At 38.0% G+C, this 24,192-nt stretch overlaps 1 protein-coding gene across 19 annotated transcripts in view; it reads left to right on the top strand.

Annotated features, from left to right (window-relative positions):
• The window catches only part of NUMB (NUMB endocytic adaptor protein), a 162,208-nt gene that overhangs the window by 31,475 nt on the left and 106,541 nt on the right, over nucleotides 1–24,192 (top strand). For 16 of the 19 annotated variants that reach the window (XM_049113680.1, XM_025443347.3, XM_025443346.3 and 13 more), the window contains exon 2: nucleotides 4,147–4,281. The gene's annotated coding sequence lies outside the window, so the exon portion shown is untranslated. Of the gene's footprint in view, nucleotides 1–4,146; nucleotides 4,282–10,091; nucleotides 10,240–24,192 lie in introns of those variants that run through there. The other 3 variants (XM_049113677.1, XM_049113681.1, XM_049113679.1) reach the window with 2 other exon arrangements.

The following is a 24,192-nucleotide window of genomic DNA, read 5'->3' as shown; positions in this document are numbered from 1 at the left end:
CAGGTGCACATGTTCAAGCATTTCTCTACAACAATAAATTTTAAACTTTTATGATGGTGACCCCTCCCCCCTGCATACGTAGAGACATTTGAAAGAAAAATGAGGATCAGTAGATCAGTATTCATCCTTCATATATGTGATGCACTCATCTTTTCCATTTTATTTCTCTTTCTCTTTAAGTGCTAATTGTGACCTAAATGTTTTCACATTTTAGAATAGTTGTCTTAGTTTCTTGTGGAGAGAAGTGTTGACTTGACTTTCCTTTGCTTGCAGAGGGCGCCAGAGGGCAGCATCTATGAGGTGAGAGTGCACCTGGCTAAGCAGGAGCACTGCTCCCACATCTGGAAACATCTGGTTTTTGAGCTCAAGGAGATTCAGCTAGGGCTAAATTTGGTTTCTGCCCTTAAGTACCTGCCACTCCTTTATAGGATGAATTCCCTAGGTATGCCGTAACCAAATATTTTGAGTTAGCCAGAGTTACACCATTCCCAGAGGATGTGAGGGGCACGATAGAATTAGTTGAAGCTTTCTATTCTCTCTCTCTTCTCTTTTTAATTTTTTTTTGGGGGAAATGAATTTTATTTTCTTTTAAAAATTTTTTTCTCTAAATCCAATTTGCCAACATATAGTACCTTACTAGTTTCAGATATAGTTTTCAATAATTCATCAGTTGCAGAGCTTTTTATTTTTGATGTTTAATTTCTTTTTAAAAAAATTTTTTTAATTTATGATAGTCACACGGAGAGAGAGAGAGAGAGAGAGAGAGGCAGAGACATAGGCAGAGGGAGAAGCAGGCTCCATGCACCGGGAGCCCATCGTGGGATTTGATCCTGGGTCTCCAGGATCGCGCCCTGGGCCAAAGGCAGGCGCTAAACTGATGCGCCACCCAGGGATCCCCTCAGCTTAGGTCTTGATTTCAAGTCTGCAAGTTCAAGCCCCATGTTGTGTTCCATGCTGGGCATGGAGTCTACTTAAATTTTAAAAAATAATAATAAAAAAATAAAATTAGAATATTATTTATTCATATCACACCTATTAATAATACCACCATATTGGTGTGTAGGGCCTTTGACAGAAGGGACTGTATCATGTATTTGTTTTTAGTGTACATATTATTAAATAACTCCTTGTTCTGTTAAAAAATCATTAGAAGCAAATATTCCTACTTTGGGTAAAAATATATTTTTTTCTTTTTCTTTTTTTTTTAATTTATTATTCATGAGAGAGAGAGAGAGAGAGAGAGAGAGAGGCAGAGATACAGGCAGAGGGAGAGGCAGCCTCCATGCAGGGAGCCCGATGTTGGACTCGATCCTAGGACTCCAGGATCACACCCTGCTGAAGGGAGGCGCTCAACTGCTGAGCCACCCAGGTGTCCAAAAATCTATTTTTTTGTAAACAAAGTTAAATAAAAATAGAAAAGGGGGCTCTGGATTCTTTTTTCTTTTCTTTTCTTTTCTTTTCTTTTCTTTTCTTTTCTTTCTTCTCTTTCCTTCTCTCTCTCTTTCTTTTCTTTCTTTCCTAATCCTTCTTCTTAGTAGTTTTATATCAGAAGTAACTTGAGTTTTCTATGTCCAGTTTTCCTTATTATAAAACGATCGTATAAATAGTTCATTTCATAAAACTTTGAAAATAAAGTTTCATAAAAAAAATTGACAGGATTAAGTGAGATAATCCATGGAAAGTGCTTAGAAGAGTTTTTGGCACATAGTAAGTGCTCAGTTAATGTTAGCTGCTGCTATTCTTCTTATTCAGGAACACCACTATTGCATTCTCTGGTGAATTTGTTTTGCTTTTAAAACAGGCATGCAGGGCAGCCCGGGTGGCTCAGCGGTTTAGCGCTGCCTTCAGCCCAGGGCGTGATCCTGGAGACCGGAGATCGAATCCCATGTTGGGCTCCCTGCAAAGCCTGCTTCTCCCTCTGCCTGCGTCTCTGCCTCTCTCTCTCTCTGTCTCTCTCTCTCTCTCTGTCTCTCATGAATAAATAAATAAATAAATAAAATCTTTAAAAATAAATAAATAAAGAATGATTGAATGAATGAATGAAACAGGCATGCATATCCAGATTCCAATATGACAGGTTGAGCACTTAAAATATACACTTAAAATTAGTTTTGAATGAACACTTAAGAATTTTTACTTTCAGTGAATATAACTTTAATTCCTATAAAAAGGCATTCATTTATTCAGTCTTTTTTTCTTACTTATTAATACTTGCTATTTATAAGGAATTGCACTAGGTTCTAGGAATATAAATGGAACAAACTTGGGATGCCTGGGTGGCTCAGCGGTTGAGCATCTATCTGCCTTTGGCTCAGGGCGTGATCCTGGAGTCCTGGGATCGAGTCCCACATTGGCCTCCTTTCATGGAGCTGGCTTCTCCCTCTGCCTGTGTCTCTGCCTCTCTGTGTCTCTCATGAATAAATAAATAATATCTTAAAAAAAAATGTAGCAAACTTGGTTGTACCCCTGCAGGTGTTTAGTATCCCTGAGTGTAAATCAGTGTTTGAGTGACCCCTTTTGTGCAGATCAGTAAAACATGATACATTTTTTTAAAAAAATTTTATTTATTTATTTGGAAGAGACAGAGTGAGTGAGTGAGAGCACATATGAGCAGAGGGAGAGGGCAAAGTAGACTCCCCTACTGAGCAAGGAGCTCGATGCGGGGCTTGATTCCAGGATCCCGGGATCATGACCTAAGCTGAAGGCAGACAGTTAGCCAACAGAGCTACCCAGGTGCCCCTATATAATCCATTTTTAATTTGTCTTCTGGAAAGTGTGTAAACCATACTTTTGGGTGGATTGGCTTTTGTTTTTAGCATTTTATCTGTTTACCACAACTCTGTGTTATCTGTAATCATTCCTGTTTTTCAAATCAAATTGAGATTAAAGAGGTTAAATAATAATTCCTCATGTAACTATAAAACTCACTTTGAAATCCTACTTAATTTGGGGCGCCCGGCTGGCTCAGTCAGTGGAGTGTGCAACTCTTGATCTTGGGGTTATGAGTTCGAGCCTCATGTTGGGTATAGAGAGTACTTAAAAACAAATCTTTAAAAAATAAATAAAATCCTGTTTATTTAAAAAACCCATTCATTCTACTTTTCTACCTCCTGTATGTTGTAAGGTGCAAAGCCTCTATTAGAAAACTTATATTGTATGAAGTTTATGTATCTGCTTTCCTATTAGATCTGGAGACATTTTTTAGAGCAGGGACTAATCTTATTTATTTTTGGGCTCCCCCAGCAACTACTAGAATGCCTGTCACATATTAGGTACCTAAAAAATACTAGTTGAATAGTGAATGAATATATTGAATGTTAGAAATAGAGGATTTTAGAGCTCATGGAAATCATATAGACCCTAGAACTCTAAAAAGAATTTTATATTGCTTACATAGGGCCACAGCTTTTGATTTTGAGTATTTAAAAAACAACTAGTACTGTCTATCACATCATCTCATAAAAGAAGCCATTTTAATACCAGAAAAAGTAGTAAGGACAATCTCAGAGTTGCACAATTGGTAAATTTACACCCATTTTTTTGGTCATGACTGTTTAAGGATTAGATTTCAGGAACCATTATGTAATGCAACTGTCTCTTTTTAAAGATGATATATCAGCTCAGAGACGTATCAAAAGTTCTTACAGCAAGGCAGAATGATAAGGTCTTCTGACTACTAGCCCAAAACTTTGATCCAGTCACTCTAGTCTTCATCACATGATGAGATTTAGGCACAGAGAATTTGTTCCTTAAGTAAGATCCTAAGTTTGGTAAGAAGTAATGCTGGGACTTGAAGCCACATTACCCAATGCTACTTTCAGTGAGACCTATGCATTCACTTACATGTTATCTTAATTCTACCATCCTCATCCAGTTGTAGAGATGGAATTATAAGTGGATGAAAGGAAATGTTTAGGGGCACCTGGGGTGGCTCAATTTGTTAAACTTCTGACTTTGGTTCAGGTCATTATTTTGGGGTCCTGGGATCAAGCTCCATGTCCAGCTTCTTGGTCAGCAGTCTGTTTTTCTCTCTCACTCACCCCTTGCTTGTGCTCTCCCTTGTGTGTACCCTTTTTGTCTCTTAAATAAATATTTTTCAAAAAGGAAATGTTTATATTTAGCATTTTCTTTTCTTAAAAATTTCAGATTTGAGGCTTCTGCAACTTCTTCCAGGGAGGAGGAGGTCCAGTGTAGCTGCTGTTGCGCCTCAAGATCTTGATTCACATCTACAGATTAGAATATTGGTGTACCAGCCATCCTCAGACACCTCACTAAGGACAGGTATGTGAAAGAGATAGTAAAGATAAGTAGAATGAATGCTACTGTTTTTCCTTTCTATTTCTTGTTAGATGAATACCTTTGACTGCCTTTAAAAATTTAACCCTTTTTCCCCCCCTGGTAAAAACAGAGCATTTGGAATCTTAGTTGAGTGGGGCAGAATATTTTCTTGATAGTAAAATACGTGTCAAAATGTTAACAGTGGTAAAACTTAGGGTAATTAAAAGTTTTCTTTTCTCTTTTTTGTCCATTTTTCAAGTTGTATTTATGAGCTTATATTATATAGTGTTATGTAACAAACCACCCCTAACTTAGTGGGTTTAAAACATACCAGTCCTTTATTTTGCTCATGTATCTGTAATTTGGGCAAGAGTTGTTTAGTGGGGACAGCTTGTCTCTGTTAATACGTGGCCTAAGGTGAAATAGCTGGAAGAGTGGGAGGGTCAATGGCTGGGCGCTGGAATCATTTGAAGGCTTGGCACACTCATGTATCTGGTGGTTAATGTTAGCTATTGGTAGGTACCTAAGCTTGGGCTGTTAGCCAGAACACCTACACATGACCTCTCCTTTTTGCTGCTTGGCTTCCTCACAGCATGGTGGCTAAGTTCCAAGAAAGAGCATCCCAAGAGAGCAAGGTGAAGTTGCATGGCATATTGGACTTAGTTTTGGAAGTTACATAGTGTTACTCTGCTTTTTTCTGTTGGTTGAGGTAGTCCTAAAGGTACACCTAAGTTCAGAGGATATAGACATAGACATTTTCAGCATCTCATTATATGAAGGGAGGAATTTCAGCATCTCATTATCTGAAGAGCAAATGCAATGAAATCTGCCATTATAGCCATCTTTGGCGAATATAATGTACCACAGTTGGTATTACTTTTAAGGTAAGAGGATAAATGGCTGTATAGTGTGAAAAGAGGAATATTCACAGGAAATTATGGTGTATGAGTCCAGTAAGAATTTTGTGTGCTTTTCTTGAGTATGATGCTGAAAATAAGGTGCTGAAACAGGAAGAAGTGAAATAGATTTTGCATTTTCTTTTGTATTAACAAAGCAGCAAACTGAAAAATAAAGAACAAATATTTATAAACCATATGCAAAATAAGATTTGTAGTTTGGATTTTTTGTTTTTGAGAAAACGCTTTTAGTTCAAAGGCTACTTGTTTTTGTTTTGTTTTATTGGTTTTAATAATTGGAGAATTATTTGGGAAACTGGCTTCCGATACCATAGGCTTGAGAAACTAGTGCCAGTGTTATTGAGTACATCAAGTTGTTTTGTCTGTCTCTTTTAAGGACATCTATGTAATCTTTTTTAGGATTGTACAATTTTACCTGCTAAATTTCTGGTAAGTTTTTTTTTTTTTTTTAAAGATTTTATTTAGTCATGAGAAACACACAGAGAGAGGCAGAGACATAGGCAGAGGGAGAAGCAGGCTTCCTGGGGTGAGCTTGATGCAGGACTCGGTCCCAGGACCCCGGGATCATGACCTGAGCCAAAGGCAGATGCTTAACCACTGAGCCACCCAGGCGCAGTGGTAAATACTAAATTTCTGGTAAATACTTAAAAATGTTTTCAGTGGAACAAAAAAACTTGCAAAGTTCTAGAATATTTGGTTGTATTATTATTTTTTAAAACTATTTATTTATTTATTATTTATTTGAGAGGGGGAGGAGCAGAGGGAGAGGAAGAGAATCTCAAGCAGACTCTCAGCTAAGCAGAAAGCCCAACTTGGGGGGCTTAGTCTCATGACTCTGAGATCATGACCTGAGCAGAAATCAGGAGTTGGTGGCTTATCAAACTAAGCCACCCAGGTGCCTCTATTTGGTTGTATTATTGATCACACGTACTTACCAGTTATATGAATTGCCTATAGCAGGTTTGAATATAGCTAGTACCTAATTTCTGGATGTAATGGGATAGTATTTTTAGATAATTCTCTAAATATGACATGGAGATGTTGGTCCATTCACTACAGGTAGGAAATAAGGTATAATTAGTATATACCAGTATATGTGTGCATGCGTGTGTATTAGGCCCAGAAATTTTTTTTTGCTGTTGGCAGAGTTGGTTCAGTTCTGTTTCTCAACTACTCACAGATATATCTTATAGTGGAAAATGACTGAATCAGCTATTGTGACAATAGAAGTAATCTCAGAAGTTTGCCCTTAACTGAATAATCAGAATTGACTGAGTTTGTGAAACAATGTATTTTAGTTCAAAGGTATAATTGGGAAAGCTGTTTTGATTTTTTTTTCCTTTTAAAAGCATTATGACATGTTTGCTAGTAGACATAGATTGGGAATGATGAGTAGTACAAAATACTGTGTCTTAAATAACAATAACAATAACAACAAATACATGCATATATACACAAACATATAAAGCCTGTTGTGCCCAAGATAGCGAATCTGAGAAACCACCAAGGAGCCGACACCGATGCAAACACACGAGGGTTTATTTACAGCTGGAGCTTGGGTCCAAGGGTACCCGACACAGCGGAGCAGGGACTTGGACCCCGAGACTAAGAGGCGTAGCAGCTTTATATGGGCCAGTGGCCCATGGGATACACAGAAAGTTGCATAGTCATGTTGGTCCACACACAGGTGGCGGATTGAATTACATCTTACCCTATAGTATCCATTTGAGCTGGCTTGCAGTTTGGCGGGCACAAAGCAGGGTTACATTGTTAGGAGCCTATTTCCAATTAGGGTGTGCCCACCGGCTTGACTAGGGTGGGGCAGCGCCTTAAGCAATAAGCAGGTTATGTGGGGGTCACACAGGAGGTGGCGGGTGTAGCACAAAATGGAGTTAGTCCTGCTCTGCTTGTCCAGGGGTAGGGGATTTTTGTTAAATTTCCTGGGTCCCACACCTGTAAGCATTAACTTGCCTTCTTTTTAAAGTATTTTCGTTTTAAGTTTTTTTTTTTTTTTAAGATTTTATTTATTTATTCATGAGACACGGGGGGAGGAGGGGTGTGGGCAGAGACACAGGCAGAGGGAGAAACAGACTCAATCCCCAGTCTCTGGGATCAGGCCCTGGGCTGAAGGCGGCCCCAAACGGTTGAGCCACCCAGGCTTCCCTGTTTTAAGCATTTTTTAAAGCCCACTTTTGCTTTTAAGAAGTCTGAGTAGAAAAAAAAAAGTCTGAGTAGGTAAAATTGCTGATAACATCTTTTTCTGGGTTGTCTTGCCTCCATTCTGCAAGGCCTGTGCCTGAGGGGATAAAAGTCTGTTGAGTGAGTGAAAGAAATACTGCTTTCTGACTGAAGCTAAAACAAAAATAAAAGCTTCTAAAATGCCCTATAGAAATTGCAAATATGGTGGTGGTTACTCTTTGGCACTTTATTCAATTTATGGAAGGAGATAAATGATAAGGTTCTCTTGTAAATGTGAATGACTATGCAAATATTCTTTTATTTATTTATTTTTTAAAATATTCTTTTAAAATGCAAAAAAGATTTTTGAATAATTGCGAAAGGCAGAAATTGTATTTCTTTGGGGTTAGTGGTTATCCTGCTTATTCTGGTTTCTAAAATTATAATGACTCAGTTGAAATATGGAATTCAGTTCATGCTTATACGGATTTTTGGCAAAATAAGAAGTCGTGTGACTTTCTTCTCCTGAACTCCCCACCCCCATTATTAAAAAAAATAACACCTTTTATGTATGAAATGTTTAACAACAGTGTTTAAAATTTGTGGTAAGGAAGTGATTGGCATAGCATAAAATTTACTCTATTAACTATTTTTTAATGTACAGTTCAGTAATATTAATAAGTATATCTGTATTGTTGAACAATCTTCAGAACTTTTCATCTTGTAAAATTGACTCTATACTTCTTTTTTTTTTTTAATTATTTATTCATGAGAGACAGAGAGAGAGAGAGAGAGAGAGAGAGGCAGAGACACAGACAGAGGCAGAAGCAGACTCCATTCAGGGACCCTGATGTTGGACTCGATCCTGGGACTCCAGGATCTCGCCCTGAGCCAAAGACAGGCGCTCAACCGCTGAGCCACCCAGGCATCCCGACTCTATACTTCTTAAACAACTCCCTAGTCTCCCCTACCCTTTGGCCCCTGGCAACTAGGATTCTGTTTCTGTCTTTGATTTTGACTACTATAGGTACCTCATATAAATGGAATCATACCGAGTTGTTTTTATGACTAACTTATTTCACTGATTATAATGTCCTCAAGGATGTTTGATGTAGTACATGTCAAAATTTCTTCGTTTTTTTTTGGGTGGCGGGGGGAGAATCTTAAGCAGGCTCCACATCCAGTGTGAACACTGATCTCACAACCCTGAGATTATGAACTGAGCTGAAATCAAGAGTCAATTGCCTAACCAATTGAGCCACTCAGGCACCCCAGCATTGTTCCTTTTTATTATTGAACATTCCATTGTATAAGTATACCAAATTTTAAAAGTTTATTTTAAAAAAGATTTTATAATTTTTTAAAGATTTTATTTATTTATTTGAGAGAGAGACGCCATGAGCAGGCGGAGGAGCAGAGGGAGAGGGAGAAGCAGATACTTCTCCCTAGCAAGGAGCCTGTTATGGGGCTTGATCCCGGGACTCTGGGATCATGACCTGAGCTGAAGGCAGACACTTAACTGAATGAACCAGTCAGGCACCCCTAAAGATTTTATTTTTAAGTAATCTCTACACTCAATGTGGAGCTTGAATTTACAATCCTGAGATTAAGAATTGCTTGCCCTATGGGATGCCTGGGTGGCTCAGCGGTTGGGCGCCTGCCTTCAGCCCAGGGCATGGTCCTGGAGACCTGGGATCGAGTTCCACTTTGGACTCCCTGCATGGAGCTTGCTTCTCTCTCTACCTATGTCTCTATGTCTCTCTCTCTCTCTCTGTCTGTCTCTTATGAATAAATAAAGTCTTAAAAAAAAGAAAAAAGAATTGCCTGCTCTACTGATTGAGCCAGCCAGGTGCCTGTGGATATACCAGTTTTAAAAATTAATTCATCAGTTGATGGGCATTTGGCTATTATTGGCTATTATAATATATATAATATATAAAATATAATATTTATATATAATGAAATATAAAATATGAATAAAATATAAACTATAAGGTATAAAATATAAATATATAAATATATAAATATATATTATCATCTCATTTTTATTTATTTATTTATTGATGAGAAACACAGAGAGAGAGAGGCAGAAACACAGGCAGAGGGAGAAGCAGGCTCTATGCAAGGAGTCTGATATGGGACTCGATCCTGGGTCTCCAGGATCACACTCCGGGGTGTAGGCAGCGCTAAACCGCTGCCCTATCATCTCATTTTTTAAAAGATTTATTTATTTAATTATTTTAGAGGAGCATATGCGGAAAGAGAGAGAGAGAGAGAGGGAGAGAGCATCTCAAGCAGACTCTGTGCTGAGCACAGAGCCCTTTGCAGGGCTCAGTCTCATGACCCTAAGATCATGACCTGAATGGAAACCAGGAGTCAGATGCTTAACAGACTATGCTACCCAGATGCCCCTGTCATCTTATCATTTAAACATTTTCTTCTGGTGTATTTAATATATACATACATTTAATATAATATGTCTAAATGTAATATACATATATCAAGGGATATATTCAAAATTTTTTAGTAATAGGTACAGAATGAAAAAGGTTCAGAGGTCAGTGTTCTAGTCCAGATCTGTCAGAAAACAGCTAAAATTATCCTTAGTCACAGATCTGATTGTACTACTCATAATTATACTCTACTATTTGTGAAAAAAGGTAAATATTTTATTTTATTATTATTTTTTAATAAAGATTTTATTTATTTATTCATGAGTGACAGAGAGAGGCAGAAACACAGGAAGAAGGAGAAGCAGGCTCCATGCAGGGAGCCTGACATGGGACTCGATCCCAGGTCTCCAGGATCAGACCCTGGGCTGAAGGCGGCGCTAAACCGCTGAGCCATCCGGGCTGTCCCAAAAAAGGTAAATATTTTAATGTGATGCTTAAGGAACTGTTCCTTAATGGGCTTGTACTTTTTATCTGGTTTTTAGCTAAATTTTAGTCTTATAGCTCAGTGCTACCTTTTAGATTATTCTCACCAAATTCCTTGTAGTTCTTTTAATACATGAGGTTCTGCCTTGGAGCTTTTGCCAACTCTTCCCATTTGCTTTTCCCATTTTGCTGTTTCCTGCCTTTTTAAGGGTACTATGATATATCTTTTAAGCTCCAGCTAAATCACTCCTCCAAAGTGCTCTCTGGCTCATCCAAGTCAATTAATTGCTTCATTTTCTACGATAACTCTGTATCTAGTATGTACCTTTATTATAGCAGCTCTCAAACTAAATTGCAGTTATTCATTAGTGTGTCTGCATCCTTTCCTAGACTGCTACCTCCTTAGAACGAAGGGGCCTTATTCATCCAATATTTATGTAAGTGAATGGGTATTAGCCTTGTGGGTGAGGCACTTGCTTGACCTTGAGAGTAATACCTCCCAGCCCTGGTGGCGCAGCGGTTTAGAGCCGCCTGCAGCCCGGGGCATGATCCTGGAGACCCTGGATCGAGTCCCACGTCAGGCTCCCTGCATGGAGTCTGCTTCTCCCTCTGCCTGTGTTTCTGCCTCTCTCTCTCTCTCTCTCTCTCTGCATCTCTATGAATAAATAAATAAAAAATCTTAAAAAATTTTTAACAAAAAAAAGAGAGAGAGAGATACCTCCTGGGTGGAGGTCTACCCATTACCTTAGTTTTCAAGTTTTTGTTATGTTAATTACTTTAGGTCCATACCTACACAGGTTAAGGGGGTGAGCTCAGGAGTTCATAAACAACTTTATGGACTCATTTCTCTGAGGACACAGAGAAAAAGAAGAAAAAAAAAAAAAAAGGAGTTTGGCCTGCCCACTTGAAGGCAAGGGCTCCACTGCATGGAGAGGAGGGTTCCCCTTGGAATTTTCACCCCTGGAGGTTTTCTATTTTCAGATACTCTTGCTGCTGCTATTGTTGTACCACAGAAGAGTCTTCTAAGGGGACTAGAATGAGAGGAGGGGGAGAAAGAATAAATTCCCAAGGGATTTACCCCGCTTTTTTCTGAGCTTTAGAAATTACCTTTTCTAACTTTGAGCCAGGAGGGCTTCTCCTATATTTTTCTCCATCTGCACCATAGTGCTTGTTAACATGTTTTGGATTGTGTTGAGTTTAGGCTGGGAAGTACTAGAGGGGAAAAAAATGGTAAACTCATAGCAGTTTAGTGATACTTTGAATTCTGGTGCTTTTCCCAGATCTACCTGTAATTACTTTTAGAGTCTTTAAATAGCTGTTTGTGCATTTTGTCTAGGTTTTATAGTTCATTGAGTGGTAAATAGAGGTGTTTTCTCTATTACCAAATGAGAAGTCTTCCTAAAACTTCTGTTTTAACATTTTATTTTGATATAATTTTAGGTTCAGAGGAAGTTGTAAAAAGAAGATAGGTCCAGTGTAACTTTTACCCAGTTTCTCCCAGTGGTTATATTTTACATAGTTATAGCAGAATACTCAAGATGGGAATCTAACATTAATGCCATGACAACTAATATTTCAAGTGTACAAGAATGTTGAAAGAACAGTACATTGAACATCTCTATATCTCCAACTAATAATCAACAACTTAAATGTTTTGCCATACTTGCTTTGTATATATATTTTAAAATGTGCATATTTCTTTTCTGTGAAACACTTAAAAGAACATTTCAAGCATCAGGATACTTCACTCCTAAGTATTTAAAAACACATTACTCTTTAATAAACATTTAGTATATTATACTTTAATTTAAAAACATTTAATAAAACATTATTTTTCTATATAACTCTAATACCATTATCATACCTAAGAATATTAGCAGTATGAATTTGGAAGGGATGATAATCTTAATGTTCCAGGGATTTTGTTTTAAAGTTGACTCTTAAAGGCTTAAGTTATTGTTTGAGAAGATATCCCTCCTGATGATGTACTCTCTGTGATTGTTTTGAGTGTCTGAGCTCCTACCATGAGTGTAATTCAGAGCCCGGGAAGCTTTCTGATTCTATATTCTTGTTTTCTGTCACTCTTCCCTGGGCTCAGACTTCCTAAAGCTGTCTGAACAGATACTTAGAATAGTCTTTATCAAGAGATTATTCCTTTGTGAGACTGATTTAGGACTAGCATGTAACTTTGGTTTTAGTTATTAGTCAGGAAGTTACATTTACAGTTGTGGTAGTTTTTGATATGGTGACGTATAAGGATTGTATCCAACTGGAAGTAATTGAAAGCCTGGCTACAAGGTTTAAACAAAGAAAAGTCTGTTTTTCTTACATAAGTCTGGAAGTAGGCAGTTGCTCATGTTGCTTCAGTGGTCAACAATGTTGAGACCCATATCTTTTTGATTGGCTTGGCCTTCATGGTCCTAAGATAGCTGTAACTCCAGCCTTCCACCCACATTTAAGGAGGAAGACAAAAGGTCCAGGCCAAGCAAAAGCTTCCCTGTTAGTGTTTCTAGCAAGTTACTTCTAATGTCTCCTGGAGCAAAATTGGGTCATACGGTCACATCTAACTCTAAGTAGGCTTTTGGTCTCTATAGTGAGATGCAAGGAGGAAGGAAGGATTTGGGAATGGTTTTTTAAGCAGCCAGTTAATAGCATATGTTACAATTATATGATTTTTACTTCAGAAACTCATTTGACCTCAGTATGATATTCAGCAGTAAGTGCTTTACAGTTACATAGTAACATCTTACCGGGTACCATAAGAAACCAAAGGAATTTTAAATTTAGTTATAAAGGTGAGCTTTTGGTTATGCAAGGTAAACTTTGGCTTGAATTTTGTTTTCTCATATGTGAAATGAGGTTAATAATACCTTTTAGGGTAATTGTGAAGCGGGAAGGAGATAATTTATGTAAGGTACTTAATATAGTGCCCGCTGTATTGGTGGTGTGACAAGGAGATATTATAGATGTTTGGTGGGTAGATGTTGTGCTAGAGTAGAGGAGTATGGACTTCATAGCTGACAGACTTTGATTTGATTCCTAGTTCCATTACACAATAAATGTTTTAGTCAAATCAGTTAATCTCTCTGATTATTAATGTGCAGTGTTTATCTCTCAGGATTGTTGGAAAGATTAGAGATTATATATGTACAGTGCAGCACCATGTGAGCTCTCAGTTAAAGAGCATCTGTTCCTGCTATCTTTAGTTATGATTTCTGTAATTTGGGATCCATATAATAGGTAGGGAATCAGTCTTTGAATTTACTTTAGAAATTTATGTCAGGTATACTTTTTTTTAATTAAGATTTTATTTATTTATGAGAGACACACAGAAAGAGGCAGAGACACAGACAGAGGGAGAAGCAGGCTCCCTGCAGGAGCCCGATGTGGAACTTGATCCGGGGTCCCCAGGATCATGCCCTGGGCTGAAGGCAGACGCTGGACCGCTGAGCCACCCAGGCGTCCTGGTATACTTTATTTGTAGTAAAAAGCATATTGTTGATTAGTAGTAAAATTTTTTATCTGTTCAAAAAAGCAGCTGCAGTGATCTGTTATTGTGGGGAAACAAAAAGATTTTTTTTTAAATAAAGATTTTTATTTTTAAATAATCTCTACACCTAATGTAGGGCTTGAACTTACAACCCCGAGATCATGAGTGGTATCCTCCACTGACTGAGCTAGCCAGGCATCCCACCAAAAAGTCTTTTAAATTTAGTTGTAGGGGCACGTGGGTGGCCCAGCTGTTGGGTGTCTGCCTTCGGTTCAGGTTTGATTCTGGAGTCCCGGGATCGAGTCCTGCATCAGGGTCCCTGCATGGAGCCTGCTTTTCCCTCTGCCTGTGTCTCTGCCTCTCTCTCTCTGTGTCTCTCATGAATAAATAAATAAAATCTTTAAAAAAATTAGTTGTAAAGGTGAGTTTTTGGTTATGTAAGATAAAACTTGGCTTGAATTTTGGGACTTTGGTATAATGGTATTGTGTTATGAATCTCAGTCTTTTTTGCTCAACGCTGTCTTAAGGTTTAAACTTGTTATTAAGTAGGCTCCATTCTAAGCATAGAACTCAATTCAGGGCTTGAACTCACAACCCTCAGATTAAGATCTGAGCCAAGAGATCAAGAGTTGAGCACTTAACCAACTGAGCCATGCAGGTGCCCCAAGATTTAAACATATTTAAAATCTAGTGTATAACTACTATCGTATAATATTCCATTGTGTGTGCATTTCTACATTTTACTTACTTTTTCTTTAATGGATCCTTAGGTGTGGCTTCGAAACTACTAACAAAATAGTACTGCTGTGCATTTCCTAATACATATTCCCTATTGATGTATGTAACAGCTTCTCTGTGGTATATACTAAGGAAAGGAATTGCTGACATATGGTCCATACACATACTTAATTTCACTAAATATTGCCAAATTGTTTTCCAGAACTGTTGCCCAGTTTATGCTCCCACCAGTAGTGTATTAGGGTTCCTATTTCCTTAAATCCTTACCAGCATTTGGTCTTAGCCATCTGTTTAGTCTTGTCAATCTGATGGGTATAAAGTAGTGTTTTTATTTTACTTTATTTATTTTAGAAAGAGTGTGAGCAGGGGCTGGGGGCCAGGAAGAGAGAGACTTCCCCAAGCAGACTTTCATGCTGAGCATGGAGCCAGACATGAGGTTTGATCTTAGGACCCTGAGATCCTGACCTGAGGCAAAATCAGGAGTTGGGTGTTTAACTGACTGAGCCACCTAGGTGCTCCAAGTAGCGTTTTGTTTTAATTTACATTTCTGTGATTGAGAGTAAGATTTGGCATCTCTCTCTCTCTCTCTCTCTTTTTTTTTTTTTTTTTAAGATTTTATTTATTTATTCATAAGAGATACACACAGAGAGGCAGAGACACAGGCAGAGGAAGAAGCAGGCTAGGCTCCATGCAGGAAGCCTGATGTGGGACTCAATCCCAGAATTCTGGGATCATGCCCTGAGTCAAAGGCAGATGCCCAACTGCTGAGCTACTCAGGCGTCCCAGATTTAGCATCTCTTTATTTACTTGATACCATTTGGGTTTTCTCTGCATGTTAACTAAAAACATTACCCAAATAATACATATTTGTAATAGATATTTTTAATTTTTTTCTTTTTCCTTTTTTCTTTTTGTAGGTATTTTTAAAATGCAGATCATGTATAATATCCTAATCTAGAGATAATGGCTATTGACTGTATCTTTCTGGTCCTTAAATATTCATACATACACAAATTCACATACACACAAATAATGTATTTTTGTTACTAGAATTGTAATGTATACTTTTCATTTCACAATGATATATGATTGTTTTCCTATGTTGTTGGAAATGTATGTGCATTACCATGTAATGGGTATATATCTTTTCATTTTATGGCTTTAAGTTAAATTTTTGGTTTTTTCCTCATTAACAATACTTTGAACTGTTAATCAAGCCTAAGCTTACATTTTGATGAGGCAAGGCTAGAGGGATTATGCTCTTGCTCCCTTTGTGAAACTGAATTTATTTTATTTTTATTTTATTTTATTTATTTATTTAATTTTTAATTTATTTATGATAGTCACAGAGAGAGAGAGAGAGAGGCAGAGACACAGGCAGAGGGAGAAGCAGGCTCCATGCACCGGGAGCCCGACGTGGGATTCGATCCCGGGTCTCCAGGATCGCGCCCTGGGCCAAAGGCAGGCGCCAAACCGCTGCGCCACCCAGGGATCCCTGAAACTGAATTTATAATAGCAAGTTGCAGGCTGTCTCAGTTTTTTTTCCGCTTGGATTCTAGAGGAGCTGTTAATACTTTATAAAGACAACAGCTAGTCCTCGATGTTCTAAGGCTAGGGTTTAAAGACCTTTCAGTTAGGCCTTATTGTTTGTTTGTTTGTTTGTTTGTTTCTTTCTTTCTTTCTTTTCTTTCTTTTCTTTCTTTTCTTTCTTTCTTTCTTCACAGAGAGAGAGAGGCAGAGACACAGGCAGAGGGAGAAGCAGGCTCCATGCAGAGAGCCTGATGTGGGACTCGATCCCGGATCTCCAGGATCATGCCCTGGGCTGCAGGCGGCGCTAAACCGCTGCGCCACCGGGGCTGCCCTCTCTCTTTTTTCTTACTTTGTCAAGGCCTGGTTAGCAAAGTATAGTGGAAGAGTGGATAGACCGGTATTTAAATATCTTTGTCCCTTCTGGTAGAAGAGCTGCTAAATTTTAACTATAAAGAACTCTAATAACTTCATTTTATTGTTTAAAAATGTTAGTAGCTTTTTATTATAAAAGTAAGAATGTTGGGGGCATCTGGGTGGCTCAGTGGTTGAGCATCTGCTTTTGGCTCAAGTCGTGAGTCTCAGAGTCCTGGGATTGAGTCTCGCATCAAGCTTCCCGTGGGACTATGTCTCTGCCTCTCTCTGTGTGTCTCTCATGAATAAATAAATAAAATATATATTTTTAAAAGTAAGAATTTTGTAAAGCAATTGAGAAAAAAACATAAAATAAAATTCCTATAATCCTTCTACTCAAATATACTGCTATTACAATTATACCTTAATCTTTTATTAAAAAATTTTTTTTAAAGATTTTATTTATTTGAGAGAGAGAGAGAGGAAGCACAAACGGGGGAGCAGCAGAGGGAGAGGGAGAAGCAGACTCCCCACTGAGCAGGGAGCACTATATGGGGCATGATCACAGGGCTCTGAGATTAGCACCTGAGCCAAAGGCAGACACCCAATCAGCTGAGCCATCCAGGTGCCCACCCTATATCCTTTTAGATTTTTTTCTAGATGGTGTGCATTGGCTCACTGGAATCATTAATTAAATAATTATGCAAGCCCAAATTATTGGTAACTAGATGTTAGCTATGGTGGGAGTAGCTACACCATGGAAATTGGCAAATACTATAAATCGGGGCTTCCTTCTCTCTCTCTAATTCCATCCAGAGCCAGTTTATTAGCACACTACTGCATTTATACATTTTATCAATAAATATAGATCTACTTCATTTTTAATGGCTTCACAGAAGTCCATTGTATAGATCAGTGGTTTTTAGTGTGGTCCTTGAAGCAGCAGTATCAGTGTTACCTGAAATACTTCAGAAATACAAATTCTTGGCCTCTACCCAGACCTACAGAATCAGAAACTTTTCTGTTGGGGCCCAGCACTCTATGGTCCTACAAGCTTAGGTGATTCTGATATATGCTAACGCTTGAGAACCAGTAGTACAGATATACCATAAATTATCTGATTGGTCTGATGATTTCTGTGTGGTAAATTCCTAGATATATGTTCATTTAAATGTGTTCAGATGGATATTGCCAAGTTGTATTTAAAAAAGGCAGTAGTCAAAAAAAAAAGAAAAAGGGCAGTAGTAGTTTCCATTCCCACGTGAAGTCTACATCAATTTCATCTTATTTATTTACTTACTTTTAAAGATTTTATTTATTTATTCATGAGAGACACAGGCAGAGACAGTCCAAGGGAAAAGCAGGCTCCCAGAGGGGAGCCTGATGCGGGGCTCCATCCCAGGTCCTGAGCTGAAGGCAGAACCACTGAGCCACCCAGGCATCCCTACATCAGTTTCATTTTATTGTATTGTATTGTATTTTCATTTTCATTTTAGATTCTAGTTCCATTTAGAGAAAAACAGCTGTGTTAAATATCTTCTTTCCTTATTGTGTCTATATCCATTTACCCATCCTAGAACTCATTTCACCGGCATTGTTTTCAACAATAAAATATCTTAATTTTATTTACACTTTTAAAAAAGAGGACAGTTGAGCTATTAAAAAAACAAACAAACAAACAAAAAAACCCCCACTATGCTTTGCTTGCAGAACGCTTCTAGCATTGAGTTGGGCTCTACCTGTGAGTACCTACCTTTAATCCCCCTGTGAATGATTAACCCATCCTTCTAACCTTTGGCATGTTATATTGTTCTGAAACACCACTTTAAAGTATGTGTTAAGATCTCCTTGCTGTGAAAGTTGCTACTAATGTTGCTAACCTCTTAGAAGGGGTACTAGATCCCAGTAAAAACTTGTGAGACTTGGTTTATACAGACAATAAGTGGTAAATAAAGATTTTTTTGTTAGGTTAGGATCCAGAATTTACAAGTATTGGTGAAAAGAAGGGATATTTAAGCAGCTTTGCCATATTTCATTGGCCCTGGTTATTGGTACTCATGTTTTTTCATTTTGAACTTTTATTGAAGAACGGTTGCAAACTCTAAAACTGGCCCTTATCACAACCACCATCCTTTTTTTTTTTTTTAAATTTATTTATGATAGTCACAGAGAGAGAGAGAGAGAGGCAGAGACACAGGCAGAGGGAGAAGCAGACTCCATGCACCGGGAGCCCGATGTGGGATTCGATCCTGGGTCTCCAGGATCGTGCCCTGGGCCAAAGGCAGGCGCCAAACCGCTGCGCCACCCAGGGATCCCACAACCACCATCCTTAAGGGACTTTTTTCCCCCCTAGAATGAGTGCTTTGGACTCAAAACTGTTAATTTTATGATGGCATTTAATAGGGTCTGCCAAATTGCCAAGATTTCAGATTATACAACCTCAGAAATAATTAGGTTATTTGATAATTTAATGTCTTAATTTAAGTAAATTAAGTAATTTTGTTTGAAATGATGTCTCCAAAGTTTGTTTTTGACCTGAACGATTAGTTCTCAGAGATTCTGCTCTGAAGGAAGGATGAACATTGGAGTTGAAATGATACCCCCCAGTTCTTTGTTGTTTCATCTTACCTTCCAGTGTAGTGTGGTAGCTTGAATAGCTACTTAGCCTTGGTCAAGTCACCTGATTTCTTTGTGCCTCAGTTTTCTTACCTGTAAAATTGAGCTACTGATACTGTCTAACAAGATTATTATCAGGATTAAATGCAATATGATATGTAATGTGCACAGCATAATTCTCATAGAACCTAGTAATTGATAGATGCCTTTTGATTTCTTAATATAAGTATTCCTTTTTTTTTTTTTTTAAGATTTTATTTATTTACTTGAGAGAGAGAGAGAGATAGAGACAGAGCATGAGCAGAGGGGATAGAGAGAAGCAGGCTCCCTGCTCCCAGGACCAGGATCATGACCTGAGCTGAAGGCAGACACTTAACCAAGACTGAGTCACCTGGGCACCCTCGAGTATTTTTTTTTTTTTTTTTTAAGATTTATAATTTGAGAGAGAGTGTGTGAGTGCAGGGGGAGGGGCAGAGGGAGAGAATATCAAGCAGACTCCCTGCTGAGTGTGGGGCTTGGTCTCACAACCCTGAAATCATAATCTGAGCCAAAATCATGAGTTAGATGCTCAACAACTGAGCCACTCAGATGCCTCAATATAAGTATTCCTCATAGCTGTCTCCTTTGTTCTTTTCTCTCCTTATACCAGTTGTTCTTAAGCCTTTTTTGGGTCTTGTCCTCCTTTCAGAATTTAATATAAGCCATGACCCCTCTTACCAGAATAATGCAGTGCATTAAACTTGTACTTGGGGACTTTATAGATCACCTCCCCCCACCTCCACCCCACCAAGCTCATCTATGAACCAGGTCGAGGATCTTTGCAGAACATCTCCTTGAAGGACTCTCCAGTTTCCTGGCTTCAATTGTTATGTCAGTGTAGATGGCTCCTAAGTCTGATTGTCTTGTGAACTTCTACTTGCTGAACATATTTATCACGGTAGAGAGATATCTCTTAAGGTGATAATTGGTCTCAGGAATGGAGCTGGCTTTGGACACACAAACACACCCACCCTACCCCCATAGATTGTGAACATCAACATTGTATAGCAATATGAATATTGATCATAGTGCATTATTTTTTAATGTAATTTATTCCTAATGAGCTTAAGTGTTCCTATAACAAAAGTTAGTGATCTGGCCTGCAAGATTTACATTTTCTTCTAGATTTGTCAAAATTCTTGGAATTTTTCTGGAAAAAAAATCCAGTAAATATAATTGTTTAAACCTTTCTTTCAGGGCAGCCCTGGTGGCTCAGCGGTTTAGCGCCTGCCTTCAGCCCAGGGCGTGATCCTGGAGACCCGGGATCCAGTCCCACGTCGGGCTCCCTGCATGGAGCCTGCTTCTCCCTCTGTCTGTGTCTCTCTCTCTCTCTCTCTCTCTCTGTGTCTCTCATGAATAAATAAATAAAATCTTTAAAAAAAACGCAAAACTTTTCTTTCATTTGAAACACTGTTCTTAGTAGGGGATATTAATCTTGCCTCTGCAAGAATTTTTGATCTAATATGGAATAAACTGGTTGATTATGTACCTGTCAGGTTTAAAAAAATTTTTGACTTACAAATTATGAAAATGTAAAACTGAGTTCTCAGACCCACAAGAGAGACAATACTGATTTTTAAAATAACAATAAATTCTGTATAAATCACTTGTTCCAATAAACTTCTACCAAATTTGCTTTCTGCTATAATACAATCATTAAAAGTCTCATTTCTGACTTTAAAAAAATATTTCCTCCAAAGAAATAATATCTTACAAGGGAGATGTTTTCCAGAATTTTAGTTTTAATGGTAAAGTTTCTCCTATTAGAATTCTTAAAGCATCTGATAGATTGGGTGTCCTTTATTACCTTTTCTTTGATTTATAATTTCACTGATTAGGATTGGGCTGGGTACATATTAGAGTATCAGCAAACTTTGTGGATTGTTAGATACTGAGGGCCTTTAAATCTGTAGACTTCATGATACAGAAAAAAGTTTGATTTAGAATTTTCTTTCTGTTTTGTTTTCTGTTAGAATTTCATGGTGGTATTCAGTTGAGACTCAGGGATTTTCTTCTAGACATCAAGCAGCCTGTTCTTTCCTTAGGAGTTATTCAATAGAATCTTTTTTCTTTTGTGGTATGTACTTACTAGGCAGAGTAGCCATGGTATTCTAGTAAGAAAACCTATTGCCAAAACACCCACTACAGCAGAAAACTGACCTACTTAATGCTGACAAGTTGAAAAAAAAAATCTATGGAATTGTACCAGCATTGGATCAACTTCTTCCTTCTCTTGTGGTGGATGAGGTGGGGGTAGAGAAGAGGATAAGAAAGTAGAGTGAACTGCTACAGGGAAGTAATATAGTAAATGAATAATTACCTGGAGTTATTTGATTAAAAGCTATTCATCTGGTACAATTTGGAGGCCTCTAGAATGCAGCAGTTCTGTTTAAATCACTTTAAACTGAGGAAAAAAAAAGGGAGGGGGGATGGCTGGGTGGCTTAGTCAATTAAGCATCTGCCTTCAGTTCAGGTCATGATCCCAGGGTCCTGAGATTGAGTCCTGCATTGGCAGGGAGCCTGGCAGGGGAGTCTGCTTCTCCCTCTCCCTTTGTCCTCCCTTCTGCTTGTGCTCTCCTTTTCTCTCTTAAATAAATAAATACAGTCTTAAAAAATTTTTTCCAGATTATTATTTTATCATTGTGTAGTACATTTTGGACTTTATAGATACTGAAACAAAAAAAATGTTTGTAATTTTTATTGGTAACAAATGACTATGGGCCTTAACTTTATCAAACTCATTTTTTCTGTTGTTATCCAATCTAATTTTCACTATTCTCAGTATCACTAGCACCTGAAATTTAGAGCTGTGCCATCCAGTACAGAAACCACTAGTGGTATTTGGCACCTTAAATTTAAATTAATTAAAACTGGATAGAATAAAAACACTAATTCTTCTCTCAAGCTAGCCACATTTCCAGTGCTTACTAGCCAAGTGTGGCTATGGTTACTGTATTGGGTAGCAGATATAAAACATTTTAATCGTTAAAGTTCTGTTGGATAGGATTATTATTATTTTTTAAATTTTATTTATTCATGAGAGACAGAGAGAGAGAGGCACAGACACAGGCGGAGGGAGAAGCAGGCTCCATTCCATGCAGGGAGTCTGACATGGGACTTGATCCCTAGTCTCCAGGACCACACCCGGGACTGAAGGTGGTACTAAGCTACCGAGCCACCTGGGCTGCCCTGGATAGGATTATTTTAAAGGCTGCATCATTCTGTCATGCTTTCAGGGTTTCTCAGCCTTGGCACTGTTGACATTTTGGGCCAGGTAATTTTTTGTTTTGGAGGCCTTGTAGTATGTTTTGCAGCATCCTTGGCCTCTAATCACTAGATGCCAGTAACAGTTGTGACAACCAAAAATGTCTCCAGACATTGCCAAAAGTCTTCTGGGGAGCAAAATCAACCTTGTTTGAGAACCACTGATCTACTTAAATATGTAAGTTCTGTATTCAGCTAGTTTTTACTTCAAAAAACCTTAGTGGCTTAAATAATTTAATAGCTCATGACTCTGGATTGTTAATTTGACTTGGACTATATTGATTGATCCCTTCGGTCTATTAGTGATTTGGCTGGGGCCAGATAGCCTCACTTAAATGTTTGTTGGTTGGCAAGCTTTTGGCCAGAGTGGAGTTGAGAAGTTTTTACTCCATGTGGCCTTTCTAGGAGACACATTCATTCAATTGTTGGCTTAAAGTTCTAAGAGTAGTAAGAGAGGACAAATTCCAACATAAAAGCACTTTTCCAGTGTCTGCTGTATCACTTTTTTTAAAGATTTTATTTATTTATTCATGAGAGACACAGAGAGGCAGAGACAGGCAGAGGGAGAAGCAGGCTCCATGCAGGAAGCTCAATGTGGGACTCGATCCAGGGACTCCAGGATCACGCCCTGAGTGGAAGGCAGAGGCTCAACCGCTGAGCCACCCAGGCTTCCCTGTATCACATTTTCTAACACCTCTTGGCCAAATCAAGTCACATGGCCAAGTCCAAATTCAAGAGGTAAGGAAATAGATTCTACCTCTCATTAGGAAGAGTAGGTAAGCCATGTTATTAAGGAGTGTGCTTAAGGAATGAAGGAATTATTGTAGCTATTTTTGCCAAAGTTTACTGCTATTATTTTCTGGAAAACACAAGAACCTTACTGCCCTTTCATTACATTTATAATTTTCCTCTTATTTGTTTTTTCTGTATTTATTTTATGGTTTTAAATCTGTAATTAATTTTATTTTATTCACATATTTCCTCTTTCTAGTAGTCTTGATTCTTTCCTGTTACTATGCTTCCATCTGAGGTTATTTCCTTTCTTCATATAGAATTCTTTTTTTCTTTTTTTTTGTTTAAATTTATTTTTATTTATTTATGATAGACATAGAGAGAGAGGCAGAGACACAGGCAGAGGAGAGGGAGAAGCAGGCTCCATGCTGGGAGCCCGCGGGACTTGATCCCGGGACTCCGGGATCGTGCCCTGGGCCAAAGGCAGGCGCGAAACCGCTGAGCCACCCAGGGATCCCCTATAATTCTTTTTTTCAATGTGAGTCTACTGGTAGCGAATGTTCTCTTTTTGTCTGAAAGCATTTTTTATTTTGTCTTCATTTTTGAAGGATTTTTTTTAACAATGAGAAATTTATTATTTATTTATTTATTTATTTATTTATTTATTTATTTATTTATATGAAGATTTTATTTATTCATTCATTCATGAGAGACAGAGAGAGAGGCAGAGACATAGGCAGAGGGAGAAGCAGGCTCCATGGAGGGACCCTGACGTGGGACTCGATCCCGGGTCTCCAGGGTCAGGCCCTGGGCTGAAGGCGGCACTAAACCGCTGAGCCACCCGGGCTGCCCCTATTTTTTTTTTTTTTTTTTACAATGAGAAATTTTAATTCCACTTTCTCTTTAAATTCTTATTTTCAAAAATAAATAAATAAATAAATTCTTATTTTCATTCTCCTTTCCTCAGATAATTTTATCCTAATGTAATATTTTTATGCTTAAACATATTTAAAGAAATAATTCCGATATAGTTAAAATATAGTGTTATATTAGTTTCAGTTGTACAATATTAGTGATTCAACAGTTCTATACATTATTCAGTGCTTATCACAATAAGAGTACTCTTAAGCCACTTCATCTGTTTCACCCATCCTTCCCTCTTGTAACCATCCATTTGTTTCTT

This window comes from Canis lupus, chromosome 8 (genome assembly GCF_003254725.2).
Source record: "Canis lupus dingo isolate Sandy chromosome 8, ASM325472v2, whole genome shotgun sequence".
Lineage (NCBI taxonomy): Eukaryota > Metazoa > Chordata > Mammalia > Carnivora > Canidae > Canis > Canis lupus.
The sequence above is the reverse complement of the archived record's forward strand: the minus strand, read 5'-3'. Positions and strand labels throughout refer to the sequence as shown.